Here is a 19407-nt window from a genome sequence, read left to right as displayed (position 1 = left end):
TGATCAAGTTCACCATGTCTCTAGTTAACTCTAAATCTTAACAGCATTAAAAATTTCATTAAGGGGGTGCCTAGGTGGGTCAGTCAGTTGGGCATCTGACTCTGGGTTTTGGCTCAGGTTATGATGTCAGGGTGGTGAGATTGAGCCCTGCATCTGTGCCGAGCTCAGTGGGGAGTGTGCTTGAGATTCTCTCTCTCCCTCTCCCTCTGCTCCTCCCCCTGCTTGCACTCTCTCTGTTGCTCAAAAAAAAAAAAATCCATTAAGAAAACAATTACAGGGGCGCCTGGGTGGCTCAGTTGGTTGGGCGACTGCCTTCGGCTCAGGTCATGATCCTGGAGTCCCGGGATCGAGTCTCGCATCGGGCTCCCTGCTCTGCGGGGAGCCTGCTTCTCCCTCTGACCCTCCTCCCTCTCATGCTCTCTGTCTCTCGTTCTCTCTCTCAAATAAATAAAATCTTTAAAAAAAAAAAAGAAAACAATTACACCATCCCAAACAAATGAAAGTCACGCCATTAGTGGAATGAGCATTCATATTGGCAGGAGGTTTCCGGTCGAGGTATGAGATTTTATTCTCCCGTTGACAATGGCCAACAACATAGCGTACTCTTGTTATGATTACCATAGCAAAAGCAACTTCAAGTCCATGCCCTTTAGAGGGTGTTGGTCTCTCCCAATTTTAAGATGTATCATTCATTACCTGGGGTGCCTGGGTGGGCTCAGTTGGTTAAGCATCCGACTCTTGATTTCGGCTCAGGTCATGATCTGAGGGTCGTGAGATCAAGCCCTACGTTGGACTCTATCCTGGGCATGGAGCCTGCTTAAGATTCTCTCACTCCGCCTCCCTCTGCCCCTCCACCCCCACCCCTCTTGCGCTCTCTCTCTAAAAAAAAATAAATAAATTTTTAAAAAAGATATATCATTACCTGGTGTATCTGCACTCCAGATCCTGCCCATTTGCTTATCACTTTATTGGCTAGAATAACTGATTCATGCCTGATTCTATTCTGAATGTTTTTCTTATTCTTCCAGTCTGACCAGGCTGTGACTCTTATAAATATCTAAATGACATATTTATAAAATTCTGCGTATCTCCCTTGCCTTCATCTGGCTCTGCCTATAACTTGATCAAAGTGACGACCCCACACCGAAGTGTTTCCCTTCCCATGAGCCACTTCATCTCACGAGATGTGGGAAGGTGGACGTGGGCTCTTTTCCTCTCCTCAGTAGGCCCACCTGAAACAGAAATTGTCCCTTTGACCCCCCAGGGCTCCACCCAAGGTCAGCCACGGCAGACCAAGCCAGGTGAAAAGTGGCTCTTGTTTTTTTTTTTTTTTTTTAAAGATTTTATTTATTTATTTGACACAGAGAGAGTGATAGAGAGAAAGAGAACACAAGCAGGGGGAGCAGCAGAGGGAGGGGGAGAAGCAGACTCCCCGCTGAGCAGGGAGCCCGATGCGGGGCTCGATCCCAGGACCCCAGGACCATGACCCGAGCTGAAGGCAGACGCTTAACGACTGAGCCACCCAGGCGCCCCAAAAAGTGGCTCTTGTTAACAACACTGCCTCTCAACCCTGAGTGTGCAGGTGATGACAGACTAGGATCTCATTCAGATTCTGATGCTTGGGCTGAGGCCCGAGACTCCTCATGTCTCTAACAACCTCTGGTCATACTGGTGCTGTGGGTCTTCAGGCCGCATCTTGCATACGGAGTTTGATAGTTGATGGTATTTCAGCAGAATGGTCCATCTGGCCCCCAATTTCTATAAATTATGCACAGAAACATCCAGTTTCCCCTCACTAAATCCTTCTCTCTTATCAATCAGCAGTCCTCAGCTCATTTTCTATTTCTCTCTCTCTCTCTCTCACATACACACACACACACACACACACACAGACCCACACGGACACACACACACACACACACACACCCCCTATGTCTTTTCTCTGCCCCTTTTCAAACATGCCAGTAAGAATCTAATACGTTAGTCACCTTAAAAGTACTCGCTATGTGGAGTTGGAAAGAAGGCTTTATAGAGGAAGGACACAGATTTCAGCTATGTATTAATAATAATAGTCACCATTTACCGTGTGCTAATTACATGCCAGTGACAAGAGCTATTTCTCTCATATAATACAATCCTATGAAAAAGGTATCATTACTTACCTTTTAAGGGATGAGGACTCTGAGGCTCAGGAAAGTCATAGTAACTTGCCCTGGCTCAGAGGACTGGTACAGGTGGTCTGGTAGCTAGTCAGACACTCTTCAAAGCTCATTCTACCAGGTGGCCTTGTGACTAACTTTGTGTAGCAGAAGTGACTTCCAAGCTTTGACCTCAGGAGGCTTGAAACTTCTGCTCTCGCCTTTTTAGAACGCTGCTGCCTGGTGAACAAAATCGGTCTCCCCTCCTTGGGGATGAGAGCCTTCACGGAGAGTGAGGCCCAGTTATCCCGGTTGTTGCAGTAAACAGACACAGGAGGCCAGCAAGGCCATCCGGGACACCCCCCGCCGATCTGCCAGCTGACCTCAGATGCGTGAGTGAGCCCAGCCAGCACCTCGTGGGGCAGAGATGAGCCAGCCCGGCTGAGCCCAGCCTACATGACGAAATAAAGAGTTGCTGTTTTAAGCCACAGAAACACACGGTGGTTTGTTCTGTGACAGTAGATAAGTGAGCCAAGATTTGAGTTCCAAGGATGTTGGAGTCTAAACCTTTTCTGGGCCCAAAGCCAGAACCCATCAAACCCTAACTTGCTGCTCCATAACGGTCTTGGTCCTGCTTATTCTGAGTCCCACCTCAGGCCTAGCATAGCCCGCGTGTCACTATGGGTTTTCCTGTCTTGGACAGACTGCCTTCCCTTCCTTCTCCCTCGGTTCCAAGTCCCCTTCAACAACGCCCTTCCTGCTCTTCTCTGAGCTCTCTTCCTGGTAATCTTCATGTGAGGTTTAAGTTCTGGTCCTCCTTGGACGTTCTAGGCCAGTGTTTCTTAAATGTGGGTCTGCTTAAAAATGCTCTGAGGATTAGGCCCAGCACAGGGAACACAGTGGTGATACCGTCATAGTGATGCAAAAGGACGGACCCTGGCTAGGAGCTCCACTTGTGGGGAGCGCAGCACCATGTGTGGACTTGTCCAGTCATGATGTGTGCACCTGAAACTAACTAACACTGAGTGCCAATTACACTCAAATAAAAAAAAAATCTGAGGATTTATTAAAATGCGCACTCTGGTCTGGTGCTCTGAGATTCTGTTCCCAGGCGAGGATCACATGACTTTGAGTAGCAAGGCTCCAGGCTACTCTGTGAAGCAATGGGCGGCCCAGCTCCACCATTCACGGGAATAATGACCAGAGCTGCTGGGGGGGGTAGGGGCGGGGTGGACTCTCCAGCCAAATAGGGAGCCTCTGCTGGGCACTTGCCTACCGCCTTCAGTCCTCACACAGAGGAATCTGGAGTCAGGTGCTGCTATGAACTCATCATGCCTGACCCAGGGAATAATGTACAAGAACAGAAAAAAGATAGATTCTGTTTTCACAGCATCTATTCATTAGTACAACAAGTGTTTACCCAGCACCTACTGCAAACACGATGTGATAGTCTCTAGGCGGGGTACCCCAGGACATCCTCTTCTGGGGGCCCAGACCCCCTAAGCAAATAACATTTTATAATGACACTTTCTTTCTCTAGTCACCAGACAGTCCTCTGAACTAGGTGAAGCCAGTGGGCTTTGCCGAGAACGCTGTCTGATGCAATTTCATTGTGATCCAGTGGTGTGAGTTTAGGAGTTAACGTGACGTTTGCAATGTCAGAGTGCAGTTAGTGTTTAGCTATCTGTGTGTAGAGGAATGAGGTGTCTGAGGAACGATGTGTCTTTAAAAGTGTGTGCGTGGGGGGCACCTGGGGGGCTCAGTCGGTTAAGCGTCTGCCTTCGGCTCAGGTCATGATCGCGGGGTCCTGGGATCGAGCCCCTCGTCGGGCTCCCTGCTCAGCGGGGAGTCTGCTTCTCCCTCTCCCTCTGACCCTCCCCCCTGTTCATGCTCTGCCTCTCAAATGAATAAATAAAAACTCTTAAAAAAGTGTGTGCGTGGGCAGACCAACCCCTTTCTTAATAAGAATCAAGGATATACACAAGTGACCCCATAAATAAGGCCAGGTAGTTGTCTTATTTGATCTGAGTCCCTGAAGAGGATGTCCTGGGTCTCCCTGGAGAGGTACTACCCCATAATGTTTGGCATAGGTACTTGGAAAATATTTGTTATATGAATGAATGAATGAATGAATGCCTTGAAATTTGAATCTTTTATTTATTTTCCTCTTTTATCTGTCGAGGCCTCCTAGGACAAATGCTATCTCTCTGACCAGATGAAGGACCTCGTTTCCCTAGGGACCGATCACCTGCAAGAACATCCCCACCTTCCTCTGATAGCAACATGCATGCCCCTGCCTGGCATGGGGAGGAAATGTAATTCTTAACTTCTCTCTCCAGCCAGGGATCCAGCTCCTTTCTTTTCCTCTAGATGAGCAGAACGGGATTAAAGCTTGCTTTGTTGTTGTTGTTTTAAGATTGATGTATTTATTTGAGAGACAGAGCGGGGTGGGGGGGGGGGTAGGGGCAGAGGGAGAGAGAGTGTTAAGCAGACTCCACGCTGAGTGCAGAGCCAGATGTGGGGCTCGATCTCACGACCCTGAGATCATGACCTGAGCTGAGACCAAGAGTCAGGTGCTTAACCGACTGCGCTCCAAAGCTTGCTTTGTTTTATCCATTCCTGGGTTTGCAGTTCAGAGGCCTACGTCTGGAACTATAAACGTAACCTTTAGTTAGCCTAAGCCGGGACTGAAGAAGCCATGCGGTAGAAGATAGACACAGTCCTTCCCCTCTCAATGGCCTGGTGAGAGACCGACACAGGCATTTGGGCATAAAGTAGATCCACACCAGAATAAGCAGCATCTGGTGTTCCCATAGGAGCACTTAGTCTTGGGAATGGGGCTGGTGGTGGGGGCAGGAAAGACGGCCCTAAGAAATTATCACCTAAGCTGAGTATTAGAGAATGAGTAGCAACTGAGCTAAGCAAAAAGGAAGCAAAGGGTAGTAAGAGCATCGTGAAGGAGGAAAGCCATTGTGTAAGAGAAGTTTGAACAAACTGTTGAATCAAACTCACATCCAAGTGGCAACGCAACTGGATACATGGAGAAACTCTCAGCAGCACCATCTGGGCTGAAAATACACTTGAGCCAGTCCCTGGGGACTCTTTAGTTTAAAACAGGTATATGGTATCATTATTTATAGAAAAGAACTATTTACGGAAAGGAAAGAAATGCAAAACATTCTATTTCTTAGCATTTGGAGTGTTGCTCCATTCTTTGCAATTGTGCTTACTTCTAGAAAGTGAATTCCATCTTGGAATGCTTCCCCAGGGAATGTGTGATAATTGGACAATGCTGGGCTGACATTTACCTTTGCTGCACCTACAAAGGAAGAATTTGCTAAGTTAATGAGTAGAGGGTCTGAAAGCAGAGAATGTACTTAATCTACTTCAAGGGCACATCTTTTTCTTTCAGCATTTTGTTAAGTACACTATATGCAAATGATGTTATGCATTAAATTAAAAATCAGCCTCATCTAGTCATCAAAGCAAGCCGTGGCTTAATATCTCCTGGGATACACTTAGCCATTATAAAAATAAACTTGAATTTAATTACACAATGCAGCATTTCATAAGTGCTTTTATTAAAACTTCGTATGAATTCAGCCTGATCTTCTAACTTATCTGACTAGTGAGGTTTCACCAAATTTGATAGATGCTCGATTGCCTGTTCCTGACTTACATTTTTCTTAGCCTTGCATTATGGAAAGGAGAGTTTCCAAATCCTTCTTATATGAACAGTTTAAGCAGGACTATAATAACCAACTGATATATGTTTATTTATTAATACAAAACTTGGACCCAGCCTCTTTATCTAATTATCTCATGGAGAATTTATTAGTAAGATAATTTTTTTAATGTTCAGCAAAGGGTATCAAAAAATCATAAAATGTCGAGCTAGAGAGTAGCTCAGAAATTTTTCAAACTCAAAGTCCTCTTTTTACACTGAAAGAATTAATGTCTAGAGAAATGAATGATTTCCCCTAAATCCACAACTCTTAGTAAAATAGCACCAAAGGTTCACCGTCTCTTGTCTGAAATCTCAAAGGCTCTTAAAAAAAACAAAAGTTTTAAAACAAAACAAAACAAAACAAAGAAAAAGTTTTTTTTTTAAAGATTTATTTTATTTATTTATTTTAGAGGTGGGGGTAGAGGGAGATGGAGAGACTCTCATGCAGACTTCGTGCTGAGTGTGGAGCCCGATGTGGGGCTCAATCTCACGACCCTGAGATCATGACCTGTGCCGAAATCAAGAGTGGGATGCTTAATCGACTGAGCCACCCAGGTGCCCTTTAGTGCCAAAACTTATTAAGTAGCAAAACCTGGTCTAAGCTAACCTGAGGCTATATATCTCACTGAATGTGAATATTCATACATGTCACTGAAGAAATACCAATGTGTTTGATTATGGAAAGCTTCCCAATACCTCAAAGGAGATGTAAAGCCACAGCCTTTATACGATCTGGAGAATTCTGGATTATAAAACATATCTGGCCTTAAAGGTTTTGGATAAGGTATTATAAACTCCTAGCAACAGCTATCAATTATTGAGCATTTGCTTTGCACCAGATACGGTCCTGAGATTGTAGGTGCATTTTCATCATTTTAATTTGTTAGGTTCCATGCTGACCCCACCTCCTGTCTTTCCGGCTCACTCTTTCTAGTACCAAATTCCTCCAATCCATTGATCCTTCCCCCCTTTTTACTTGAGGCCCCAGCTTCTCTCCCTACCCAGCTTAAGTTCTTTAATTATCATGTTGTAATTACTCACTTCAGAACCCCTGAAATCCCTTGCCTGTCTCGCTTTGTCACACTTGCTTAGCAAAACCACAAGCCTGGCAAAACCCAAGCCTCTGCCTGTATCAGAACGGTTGAATGAGTCTGGTGACAAACTCACCTGTGCTGACTGGCCTCATTTTGAGTTCATGATCATTAACCCTTAAGTGGACCCTTCATACTGCCTGCCATTTCACAGTGTGTTACCAAAGTCCATTCACTTTCCTGTTCTCCTCGACAAGTACTCTCTTCTCCCCACCTCCTCTCGGCTGGTTACTGTGCTTCCTACTTCTCTAAGAAATTTGAGGGAACCAGAGGCAAATGTCCACAGACTCCCACCCCCCTATCTACCCCCTACCAGCATCTGCACCCACAGCTCTGCCCTTTACCTTATTGCCATAGAATCCCTGGGCACCCACCCAGAGCCGATCCCTCTTGCTACTCAAGCACATCCTTCCGGCAACGTTCTCTCCTCTTTCGGGCATCGGCAGTGTTCACTCATCTGGACCATTACACAACTGGATCGTCAGAACACAAACCTATTACCCCTCCTACAGCCACGTCCCTCCTCCAACCACCACTGGTGATCCTTTAAAATATTGGTCAGACAGGCTCCTCATTTCACTGTGGGTGCTGGCGTTAGCCTAATGGTCCTACCTGCTGCAGTCACTTCTCACCCTCCCAGCCACACTAGCTTCTTTGCTCTTTGCTCTCAAACATGCCTGGCACACTCCTGCCCTCTGGCCTTTGTACCGGCCGTTCCCTTTGCCCAGAACATTTTGTCTCCTGATATCCACGTGGTTTACTTCCTCACTAACTTCAAAACTTTGCTCAAGCATCACCTTTTCAACGAGGCTTACCCTGTCTACCCTTGTCTACGCTACACAGAATTGCAACCCACTCCCACCTCCCAGATCCCCTAGCTCTGCCTTTGGAACTCTTACCCTGTACTCCTGTTAGCACATAGAACCCTAACATGGCATATATTGATTTTATTGTGTTGATGGTGTTTTGTTTGCCTCCCTCCCCTCTGCCCTTGCTAGACTACAAGCGTCACAAAGACGAGGAGCATTATTCCATTCACTGATGTATCCGGAACACCTACAACAATGCCTGGCACATAGTAGGTGTTTAGTACATGTTGAATGAACACAGTATTTTACTTAAGCTTCACAATAACCTTAGGAGCCAGGTTTTATATTATCCTTATTTTATGGGTGAAGAAACAGGCTGAGAGAGGTTTTAAAAATGTGCCCACGGTCACACCACAAAAATGGAGACAGCGAGGGACCCAGTCTTTCTGACTCCATGGCCTGATTGCTAAACGGCCCTACCATGTGGCCTTCCTACATTGTGCCTGCCTCAGGGTTTGGAATACACATGTTGAATTACATCTACCATAAATAAACCACCATCCAGAGCCACCATCTTATGTCCCCTCGGGGCACATGACAGTTGGTAGTTTTCAATCTAAGATCAAATGCTACTCAATTTACTTCCATACTCCAGATGACAATAGACCAAAAAGCCAACCAAAGGGACCGGTTTTCATTCATTTATGTATTCATTCAAGGTATATTTATTGAGCACCAACCTACAGAGGCTATACTGAGCACTGGTGATGGAGATGCAATCAGGAGCCCAAATTTCTCCCTTAAGTCACCAGGAAGGAGAAAATGCCACCATCATTTCTTGGAACTAAATCCACAGATGAAAGATGATCTTTCCTTTAAATCCATCAGAACTAATGGCACTCTCCTGAGCCCAGGAAGAGCCTCTGGTCTAGCCCCTGTCCTAAGGCCTCCATTCCCAGCAGAGTCAAAAAGGCAAGTCTGCGGGGGCCGGGCCAAGTGCGTCTACCAAGTTACATGGTTGATAGCTTGCTTATTCTGAATAGCCTTGTGCTGGAATTTGGAAGGAAATTGTGTAGTGCTCAAGATGAAGCTCAGTTTGGCTTCAGGGACTATTTTAATTAAATTAATTATCTCTAGAAGAAACACTTAGAGCTATTTAAGCCTAAACAATAGGTACTTGTTCTCACTTCTAATAGGATCGCCTTGTGCAGAGTTCTGTTGGTGAGCTGAGGAAAATGCCACAAGCAGACACTGAAGGCAGGCCCTCCCCTCCTGCTCCCCCTCCTTCTCCCTTGCTCTCTCTGCACCCACAGCGAAGAGGTTTTCAGGGAGGAGGGACGCAGAAGCTGGCAAAATGGAAGTGTCCAGAATCTACCTAAATGCGCTCTCTGGCTTCCCTGACTTTCCACATTCCTCTGCGTCTTGCACATCAATCGTGGACCCCGAGTCACACCGCCTTGCCTGGATAGTCTGCATTTTTTTCCAGGAAAAATGGGCCCATCCCTAGTGGCCCTTGTTGTTACCCTAAAGGAAAAGGTGTCGCCCCTTTTCTCTTATGTTCTCCCGCCTCATTTCCTCCTAATGTTTGTTTTCAAGAACTCCAGGTTGATTTTTTTTTTTTTTTAATGTATACCTGCCTCATTGCAAAAAAGAAAAACAAAAAAGATTTGCTCTGGCTCATTTGTTCCATTCTATCTGTTCCATTTAAAAATTGCAGTGCAAAGAAGTAAAATAAGTCAACACCTCCCCCACCCCCCAATGTCACCCCTGTTCCTCACATCCAGCAATACCCTGCAACTTGTCACTAGAAAAAGGAGTACAGGGCTGGGGGTTCCCTTACCCCTCAAAATTCACTCTTCAGACCTGTGTATTATCTTTCAGTGTGCATCACTCCTTTGGGGGAAAGCCTTGACACCATGCGTTTGTTTTTTTTCATTACTGAAAGGGAGAATATTTAAAACCTTTCTGTGCCGTGCCGTGAGCCATTCCTCTGAGTTTGACTTACCCTCAACAGAGCCACAAATGGCCTCTTTGGTGGCTCTCGAAGTGCCCACTGGACATGGCACATAGCAGAGAGACCTAAAGGCAGTCACTCTGACAGACTGATGGACAATGACGCTATTAAGTGCCATAGGGGCTGGTTTTGCCGGACTGAGTGCAAAATGAGGACCAGAACTTGTCGAATTAGCTTCACATAAGGACGGTGTGCAACTGGCTCTGGAAGAAACGGCAACAGCCCAGGCCACAGGCAAAAACAGGTCCCACGCAGCTCCGACTGGAGGCATCATTTAGCAAGCAGGACGTGGTAAATAGTGCTAACTCCACTCATGAACTACAGTGATAGGTAATAATGACACTCAGGGTTATTTTAAATTTCCCTTTGGTATATTCTAATCATTACTAACAGGCAACAGAGAAAAGATGGAAAACAGATCGATTTTATGTTACGTAGTTATTTAAGAAAAAAGGTTTCGTTTTAATTAAAATCTCATGACAAAGTATTAATGTCTGTCCCCCCCCCTTTTTTTTTCCTGGAATGACCCCTACTTTTTTTTTGAAGTTAAGCTTTTTATTTTGGGAATTTTCAAATGTAAACAAAAACAGAAAAAAAAACCCAGTATAATGAACCTTCCTATACCTTTCACCCAGCTTTTTAAAAATTAATTTTTTTTTGGATGCAGTGTTCCATGATTCATTGTTTGCGTATAACACCCAGGGCTCCATGCAGAACGTGCCCTCTTTAATACCCATCACCAGGCTAACCCATTCCCCCACCCCCCTCCCCTCTAGAACCCTCAGTTTGTTTCTCAGAGTCCATAGTCTCTATGGTTCGTCTCCCCCTTCATTTTTCCCTTCCTACTATCTTCTTTTTTTTTTAAAATACATAATGTATTAATTGTTTCAGAGATACAGGTCTGTGATTCATCAGTCTTACACAATTCACAGCGCTCACCATAGCACATGCCCTCCCCAATGTCTATCAACCAGGCACCCCATCCCTCCCACCCCCCACCACTCCAGCAACCCTCAGTTTGTTTCCTGAGATTAAGAATTCCTCATATCAGTGAGATCATATGATACATGTCTTTCTCTGATTGACTTATTTCGCTCAGCATAATACCCTCCAGTTCCATCCATATGGTTGCAAATGGCAAGAGTTCATTCCTTTTGATGGCTGCATAATATTCCATTGTGTGTGTGTGTGTGTGTGTGTGTGTATATATATATATATATATATACCACATCTTCTTTATCCATTCATCTGTCGATGGACATCTTGGCTCTTTCCATAGTTTGGCTATTGTGGACATTGCTGCTATAAACATCGGGGTGCACGTACCCCTTCGGATCCCTACATTTGTATCTTTGGGGTAAATACCCAGTAGTGCAATTGCTAGGTCGTATGGTAGCTCTATTTGCAACTTTTTGAGGAACCTCCATACTGTTTTCCAGAGTGGCTGCACCAGCTTGCATTCCCACCAACAGTGCAGGAGGGTTCCCCTCTCTCTGCATCCTCACCAACATCTATGACTCTGACTTCTAACCTATTTAGTAAAACCTTTCTTTGAATGCACAGTAAAATTCCAAATCTTTTTAACATCATTTGCATACAGATAACAATCAAGGGAGTAGACCAATTGCAAATGGCCAATGTTTTTCTAATCTGCCTTGGTACCATTTGCTTCATACCCTAACTATAATGACTAGAACACTATCCCCTTTTACAGGTAAGGAAGCAGAAATCTAGTACAACTCACCAGTAAAAGGGAGCATGGTCGCAGATCACATTGAGACAAACCTTAATTCATGAGCTGCTAAACTTTAATTTAGCCGGTATGCTTCCTGTTTTCTAAGATTACCTATCTTAGGACACAGACAAGTTCCCATATTTGAAAACAAGTTCTGCATAAGAGAAAAAGAGATGAGGTAAATATGTAAGATTGGTAATCATACTCTGCTTTCCATTTGTAAATGCCTAGTAAATTTTACTCAGCACACATACATCCTTACATTAGGACATAAATTTGGATAATGGAAGACTAAGTTTCATTGTTTCACTCCCTTGAAAAATGAAAAACAAAAAACAAAAAACCTGTAATTCCAGGAAAGAATAGTCTGTGGTTGGAAAAGAGCACTGCACTCTAAACTCTATTTTGGGCAAACACAAAAAGGATAGAAATGTTGATGCTGTTTTTCTTTCCTGTGTTTTTCTTCTCAGAGGACGGACTGTGTGTGGTCTAAAGTCATGACCTGTCAGAGATTTACATATCTTCAAAGTAGACTCTGGCCTTTGTCTCATCTCTCTTCATATTACATAATACTATTACCTTTTATGAGCCCCATCAGGGAAGTACACTACTTTATTGAAACCAAGGGTCAAGCCCAACACTTGTGTAAGAGATTTTTATGACAGTGTCTCTATTTTTTGTTTTGGCCTATGTTGGTAATCTACTGATTAGTTTCCTCATGGATGTCTGTTCAAAGATCCTATTGCCTTTTTTTTTCATTTTGAAGAGGTTTGGAGACTGTAATTTTTCTTCTTCTTCTTTTTTTTGGAGATTATAATTTCTTAACAGTGGCTGGTTAAGAGTGGCCACGCTTCTCAAAGGAAGGAAGGAGCTAATGATGCCACGGACACACAGAGCCGTGGGAGAAACAAGGCACATTTCCTAGGGTCAAAGTTGTGGGGTAATGCCAGCTATATATGAAAACAAATATAGCTACAAAATTTACTTATTCATTCAACAAATATTTCTTGAGCACTTATCACGGGACAGGCAATGTTCTTGGTGCTGGGAATATAGTGCTGGGATTCAAATTGGCCAATGTCCTCAATTTCATGGGGCTGAAAATCTCATAGAAGACATACCACATGACAAAAATTAAGTAAGATAAATGCAGACACTGCAAAGTATAATCAAGAAAATACAGGGGTGCCTGGATGGTTCAGTCGTTAAGCGTCTGCCTTCGGCTCAGGTCATGATCCCAGGGTCCTGGCATCGAGTCCCGCATCGGGCTCCCTGCTCCTTGGGAGCCTGCTTCTCCCTCTCCCGCTCCCCCTGCTTGTGTTCCCTCTCTTGCTGTGTCTCTCTCTGTCAAATAAATAAATAAAATCTTAAAAAAATAAAAAAGAAAGAAAATACAGTAGGGTACAGACCAGGTAGAGGGGCTAATTCAGATTGAGTGGTTGGCATGGGTTTCACTGATGGAGATGTTGGTGCCGAGGCCTGAATGACAAGAAAAGCTAGTCATTCTACTCAGAAAAGACCACGTGTCCAGACTGCAGTTAAGTGAGGTCAGGTGCTGGGAAGGAGATGAAGGCGAAAGGTAGGCAAGGACCAGATTACAAAGGAAGTTGGAAAACCGGTTAAGAGCAACAATTCCGCTAAGAAGTGACAGAAGGTAATGGAAGCTTAGACAACAGTGAAAGCAATGAGATGGAGAGAGATTCAAGTACGGAGGATGTATTTCTGAGGGAGCATACGGGGAGTAGGGGAATGGAGGGTCAACGACAACTCCTGGGTTCTTGTCTCAAATATCCAAGTGAAAGGAGAAGTCACATACTGACCTGTGGAAGGAGACTGAAGAAAGATTAGTTTTCACAGGGAGAAAACCAGGAGTCCTGCTTTGGCCATTCCGAGCGCGAAATGCCTTTTAGTGAGTCCAGCAGAGAAGTGTTAAACTAAAGTTACAGTTCAGTGGAAAGGTCAGGGCTGGCTATAGAAACGTGCATCTAAACCATGGGATTAGAGGAGATCGGGTACAAAAAGAGAAAGGCACAAGTCAAGTCCTGGACCTGAACCCTTGAAGCCCTCCAGCATCTGGGGAGCTGGAGCCAACGGATGGAGTGAGGAGCAAGTGACTGGGAGAGCATGCTGTCAGAGAAGCGGGAAAGGACAGCACAGAAGAGGATGGAATGGTCAACTCCAGAGTAACAGAGAATCAACCGCTGATTGGGCAAAGTGGTGTCGGTCACCTTTCAGGGGAGAGGGCAACCAAAACCTTGTCAGGGTCAGCACACGTCAGCTGGGATGTGAGGAAGCTTCTGAGAAGCGCTCCGTGAGGGGTGAGAGAAGCGCCAGAAAGGGATCTGAGGTCCGGGGAGGGTTTTGTTTTGTTTAAAGATGGGGGGAGGAAGAGAATGTTTGTACGCTGATGAAAAGATCCAGTAAGAGGCGGCCAATGCTGGACACTTAAGAGGGAAGTGAAGGTAGGGCAAAGCAATTTTGGAAAGCAAGGGACACAGGTTATTTGTGAAGTAGAGTAACAACTCTCGGTAGTAACTATTTGACATTTGTGGGAATGAGCTAAAAATGAAATTAGCACCGATTGTAGGTTTTTCTCGCGCCGCATTCAGCGGCTAGGTGGAAGCACAGCCGGGGACAGCTATGTTTAAGACACACGGAGACTCCGGGGTGACTACGACAGAGGGAGAGCAGATGAAGGAGCTGCTGTAATTAACAAGGCAGCAGATGCTAATGACGGGCTCTGAGAAGTTGAATTCCCCGTGCAATAGGAGTGTTTATTAAATGTTTGATGAATAACACAGATCTGAAATAGAGCTTAATCGCTTCCTAGAAGAGCAGGTTTCTTCGGCGTGCGTCAAAGCGTCCTTGGCGGAATAGAGAAATTATCCTTTATGTCCAGGATTTCACTGTAACTTTTGTAGTGTCTAAAACCACCCCTGGCAATGAGGAACCAACCACTCAATGCATGTTAGTTTCAGTTCCGCTTTCCAAGCAGTTTCTTTTCCTCCTTCAGTGACTCAACAATCATTTCCTCGACAGTCTGTGCCAGACACTGTACGGAGGGCTAGAGATAAAATAACAAGGCAAACTGGGACTTGCTCTGGCAGCATATCTGGGAACACAGATATCATACAAATAACTACACTTAAGTTCAGTCATGATAAACACTATAAAGTGTTATACTTACAAAAAGTAGAGATGTCGGAATTTGATTTTTAGACTTTCACTTAAACTTTTGTATAAATGTTCCAAGAATCAGAAGTTTAACATTCTGATTTATCCTTTCTGAGTATGAAAAATACTAACTCAAAGTAAAAATCTAAAACGTAAGAAAAATCTATTCACATAGAAGAGGCCAACAGAGTTGGAAAACAGTTACATTCATTCCAAAAATAGGCCGAACTGTCCACTCTGCTAGATTCAGAATGCATTTCTGAGAGTTGGGCTCAATGTTACAATTCCTTAAGAAATATTTCTTAAGCTTGAACTTTAGGCCAGGCATTGTGCTAAGTGCTGAAAAAGGGAAAAGCAGCCCCTAGCATGGGGAGGCTGGCCTGCTACCACCAGCGAGGCCTTGGTGTTCTCCTGCTGAACATAAACTGAATCTCACAGAACACCACTACCAGGCAAGGTCGCTCTGTGACCCTGATGAAATGAGGCAAACAGGTAAGACCTCTTCATAATTTTGTCTGGCGGACAAAAAGCCACAGTGCAAAGCACAAATTCCAAACACCCCCCTTCTCCCCCCAATACTAGTCACTGCTGCTTTTTACCAGTTACAACTTTAACTTTGCTTCATTCTTCCCACCTCATAAACAAGATCCAATCATAAAATTACCCCACTTCCTGAGAGAATCTAAATCCAAAGCAAACTCTTGCTTCCTTGAACTCTTCCAAATTACCTGAGTCCAAACCCCAGTGCTGATTGCAATACCCTCACTGATTCCCCATAGTGTGTGCTCTGGTTTAAACAAGCAACAAACCCCATTTTGTTCAACTCCTACTCGTCCTTGTGGTTTTGGGTTGGGTGGCATTACCAGCGGAACATATGCATTATGTTATTTAATCCTCACAGCTATTTCTTGGAACAGGTGGTATTATACATCTATTTTACACACGAGACACAGAGCTGTTAAGTAACATCCCCAAGATCACACAGCTACAAAGTGGTACCAGAATTAGATTCCAGGTTTGATTCCAGAGATTCCTTGATAAATTCCCAGATAATTACCCTCAATTGTTAAAAAGCTAGTCTTTCCGTTAAAGGGCAAAACCATTTTTCTACACCTCCATTCCTTTTATCTTACCTATTATTTAGTCTTACTGCTAGAATAATGAGCTATGGAACAAAGGAGTTATGACCTGTTAGCTTTACAAGTTAAGACATTAACAATGGAGCTTATTTTGGCTGATTTCACAGTCAGAATGAGTATTATCAATGACAGATTGATCGGGTCCATTCATTTTCCAAAAATCTCTCTCAACAGCTTCAGGTTGGAGTTAAAATTTCAGCATGATATACGTTTCATCGTTCCCTTCTGGCCTTCCCTTGATGCTTCCTCATAATTTATTAATTTAACATATAATTACTATATACCATTTTTCCCTATTTTCCCATCATGGCGAACGCCATTTTTGTTGTTGGCAGTGTGTGTGTGTTTGTAGTTGGCACACAATTTGTATGAATTCCGGCTGTACAACGTTGTGATTCTACAACTCTGTATGTGATGCTATGTTCACAAGTGCAGCTACCATCTGTCACCATACAATGTTACTACAATACCACTAACTTCATTTTCTGTGCTGGACCTTTCATCCCAGTGACTTAATTCATTCCTTAACTGGAAGCCTGTACCTCCCACTCCCCTTCACCGATTGTGCCCATCCCCCCACCTCCATCCCCTCTGGCAACTATTTGTTCCCTGTATTTCTCAGACCAACCCCTCAGTTTTTTAATGCACCATATTTATATCAGTCTCTGCGCATGCCCATTAAGTTTCCACTGATCCTTCAAAATCACCTTTACGATCTCTCCTGCAGACTTCACTGAACTTCCCACCCAATACAAAGTGTATTGCCCTTTGGTAGCCCTTGCCATGCCATGTGATTGCCTTGGTTGTCACCGTATCACATTACATGCTTACTCCTCCAGCCTCAACTCTTCAGAAGCAGAGAGATGTTATTTCCGTTAATATCCTTTTCCCTTGGTACAATGTCTGGGAACGGGCCAAGCTTAATACATCATTTGAACCCTTTCTTCACCAAACCAATTTAAAGTAGGACTCTATTAAGGAGAACAATTTTCATTAGTAACATATTTTTAGCTCTGTTACCTGCAAATCTACATTAATCATTTAGTAAACTGTGGATTAGCCACAGTGAGGGGCAATTGGTTTTCAGACTACTTTCCGAAGATCTACTGTGGATTGGAAGATAACTTGTTAGCTTGATTTGTCTCAATCAGGAAGGGAAGTTCAACAGGTCTTTAGGTTACAGCAGTGTCATCTCTTAGAAATACCCTTCAATACACTTTTTTTTAAAAATCCATGTGTTTTTTTGTTTTTTTTTTTTTAAGATTTTGAGAGAGCGCGTGTGCGCACAAGGGGAAGGACAGGGAGAGGGAGAAGCAGACTCCCAGCTGAGAAGGGATGATGACCTAAGCCGAAGGCAAATGCTTAACCAACTGAGTCACGCAGGCGCCCTTCAATACACCTTTTTTAAGGAAGTTGTCATCTGCTATTCCAGCCCACAACTTACATGATTTGGGGGCACTGTAATAATAAATCTCTTTGGTAACCAGTAGGAAAAGAAATACTAATAACAAAAACAAAACAAACTTCACATCATGTAAGGATTACTTTATGGAAGCAAACTGAAGAGAATGAAAACTAGCAACTTCTTTTATGCCTTCTGAATTCTGAGCTGATGCAAAAAAAAAAATGATGAAGGTATTCTTTAAAGCTGAAGCTATAGTTGGAAGAAACAAAGTCATATAGATAGTGTGAGATAAATGAGACAAGTTATTTTGTTTACTTAAGTGTAATGGACAATCCTATGAAGAAAAGTATACTAACAGGGCAGCTTTTAATAGTAGATTTAACATATTGAGCTGGACTCCTTTGCTTTAAGAAAAAAGATTCGGTAATCATCTATTTTTAAACTGTTAAAATTGGAGTCAAAGAAAACACGCTTAAAGTGGCATTAAAATGACAGTAATAAATTTGTAAAATATGTTTCCCTCTTTTGTTTTTGAGAAAAAGGTATCTCTGAAAGGCAATTTTGTGAGTAGATGGATTTGTTGCAACAGTAAATTCTAACATTTATTTTTGACATTCCCTTGGATTTATTTTCAAAACTTCAACAATTAGATCTAGCAGTTTCAAAAAGTTCAAAGCCTTAAACCTTTTCATGTTGAAGAAAGCAAAATAAGCATTTTGTCAAAACAAACATGAAAATAAAACTCAAATTCTGAATCTAAATGTTATTCCAAGGCAGAACGACTACTATCTTTGGTCAACACTTCGAATTATTTAAAAACAAAAATCATTTTTTATTTTATTCCTTCTGTTTTAAACTATATCAATAGTCCCCCAATTAATTTTAGACATCACCCAAAAGCGTACTTCAGACAAATTTTAACATACTATTTAAGTATCTAGGTTTCAACATTGCCAGCTTCTGTACGTCATCTTCCTGTTTAATTAAAAACATTCTCTGGTTGATTTAGAATGAGTTAATGAATTTCATTTGTGATCTTAATACAAATTCACCCCAAGAATGCAACTGTGATGAGTAAATCAGAGTAGTTTAATGGAGGAACCACAGAGATAACCAAGAAATTCTTCAAGTTTACCCATTCATGTCTGAAAACGTGGCATTCAGTTACAACACATGGAAAGCCCAGTGATAGGGGCTCCGTACCGCTGGAAGGAGACAGAGTTAAGAAAGACAACTGTCAGAGCTCAGTAATCCTACCACATCAAAAGGCTGTATTCTTCACTGATGGCCGCTTCTTCAAGCAGAGAACTCCAAACTATGTTAAGTTTCTGAGAATGCTCCAAGGATTCAAAGGAAAAGCACATTCATAAAAGTAAATCTTAATTCTGTGATTTTTAAAGTTTATAGTTTTATCAAAAATATATCTAAAACTGCTAAGTTTTTCTCAAGCTGCTAAATTTTCAAACTACACAAGAACAAGTTCTTAAATGAGAGATTCTGGTTAAAGGGCTTTCAGGTTTTAGATGCTGTAACTTCCTGCAACTGAATAGTTAACACACTTTAAATTCGTATGATACACGATTTTCTTCTTCAATCACAGCCTAGAGCCATAATGCCATTATTACTGATGCCAATAACTAAAACTAGGGCCTTTCCTATCATTTCTCAGGCACCTGCCTGTCAATTACCCTCAACCGGCAGCCTGCTGGACAGCCGGCTCCTTGGGCAGAGTTCTTAGTTCCAACATTCCCATTCATTACATCAGCCAGCCACTATTTCCTCAACCCTTTCAAATTCCTTGTAACTTCACAGAACTTCCCAGAGTACAACATGTTTAAAAGAATGACAAACTGAAGTTGAATAATTCTAATCTCTAGGGAATATTAATTGTCAAACATTCCATTTTTATATTGTCACTCATTATCAAGACAGTTGATTGCTATCCATGTGGATGCAGAACTAGAGTGGCAAGTCTGTGGAGAATTGCTTTACTACATAGCTGAGCAATGATGCTCGGACTACACTTCATTATCCCCAAGCATTTGTTACATAAGGGAACATTACATGGAGTTTATGTGCACAGATCTATAGAAAATGTAAAGTGCAGTTCACTGAAATTAATGTTGCTACACATTACAGTTAGCTCACACTTTAAAATAAAAAGGGAAATTAACG

The sequence above is a fragment of the Neomonachus schauinslandi genome, chromosome 2 (genome assembly GCF_002201575.2).
Source record: "Neomonachus schauinslandi chromosome 2, ASM220157v2, whole genome shotgun sequence".
Classification (NCBI taxonomy): domain Eukaryota; kingdom Metazoa; phylum Chordata; class Mammalia; order Carnivora; family Phocidae; genus Neomonachus; species Neomonachus schauinslandi.
This window is presented reverse-complemented; position numbering follows the sequence as displayed.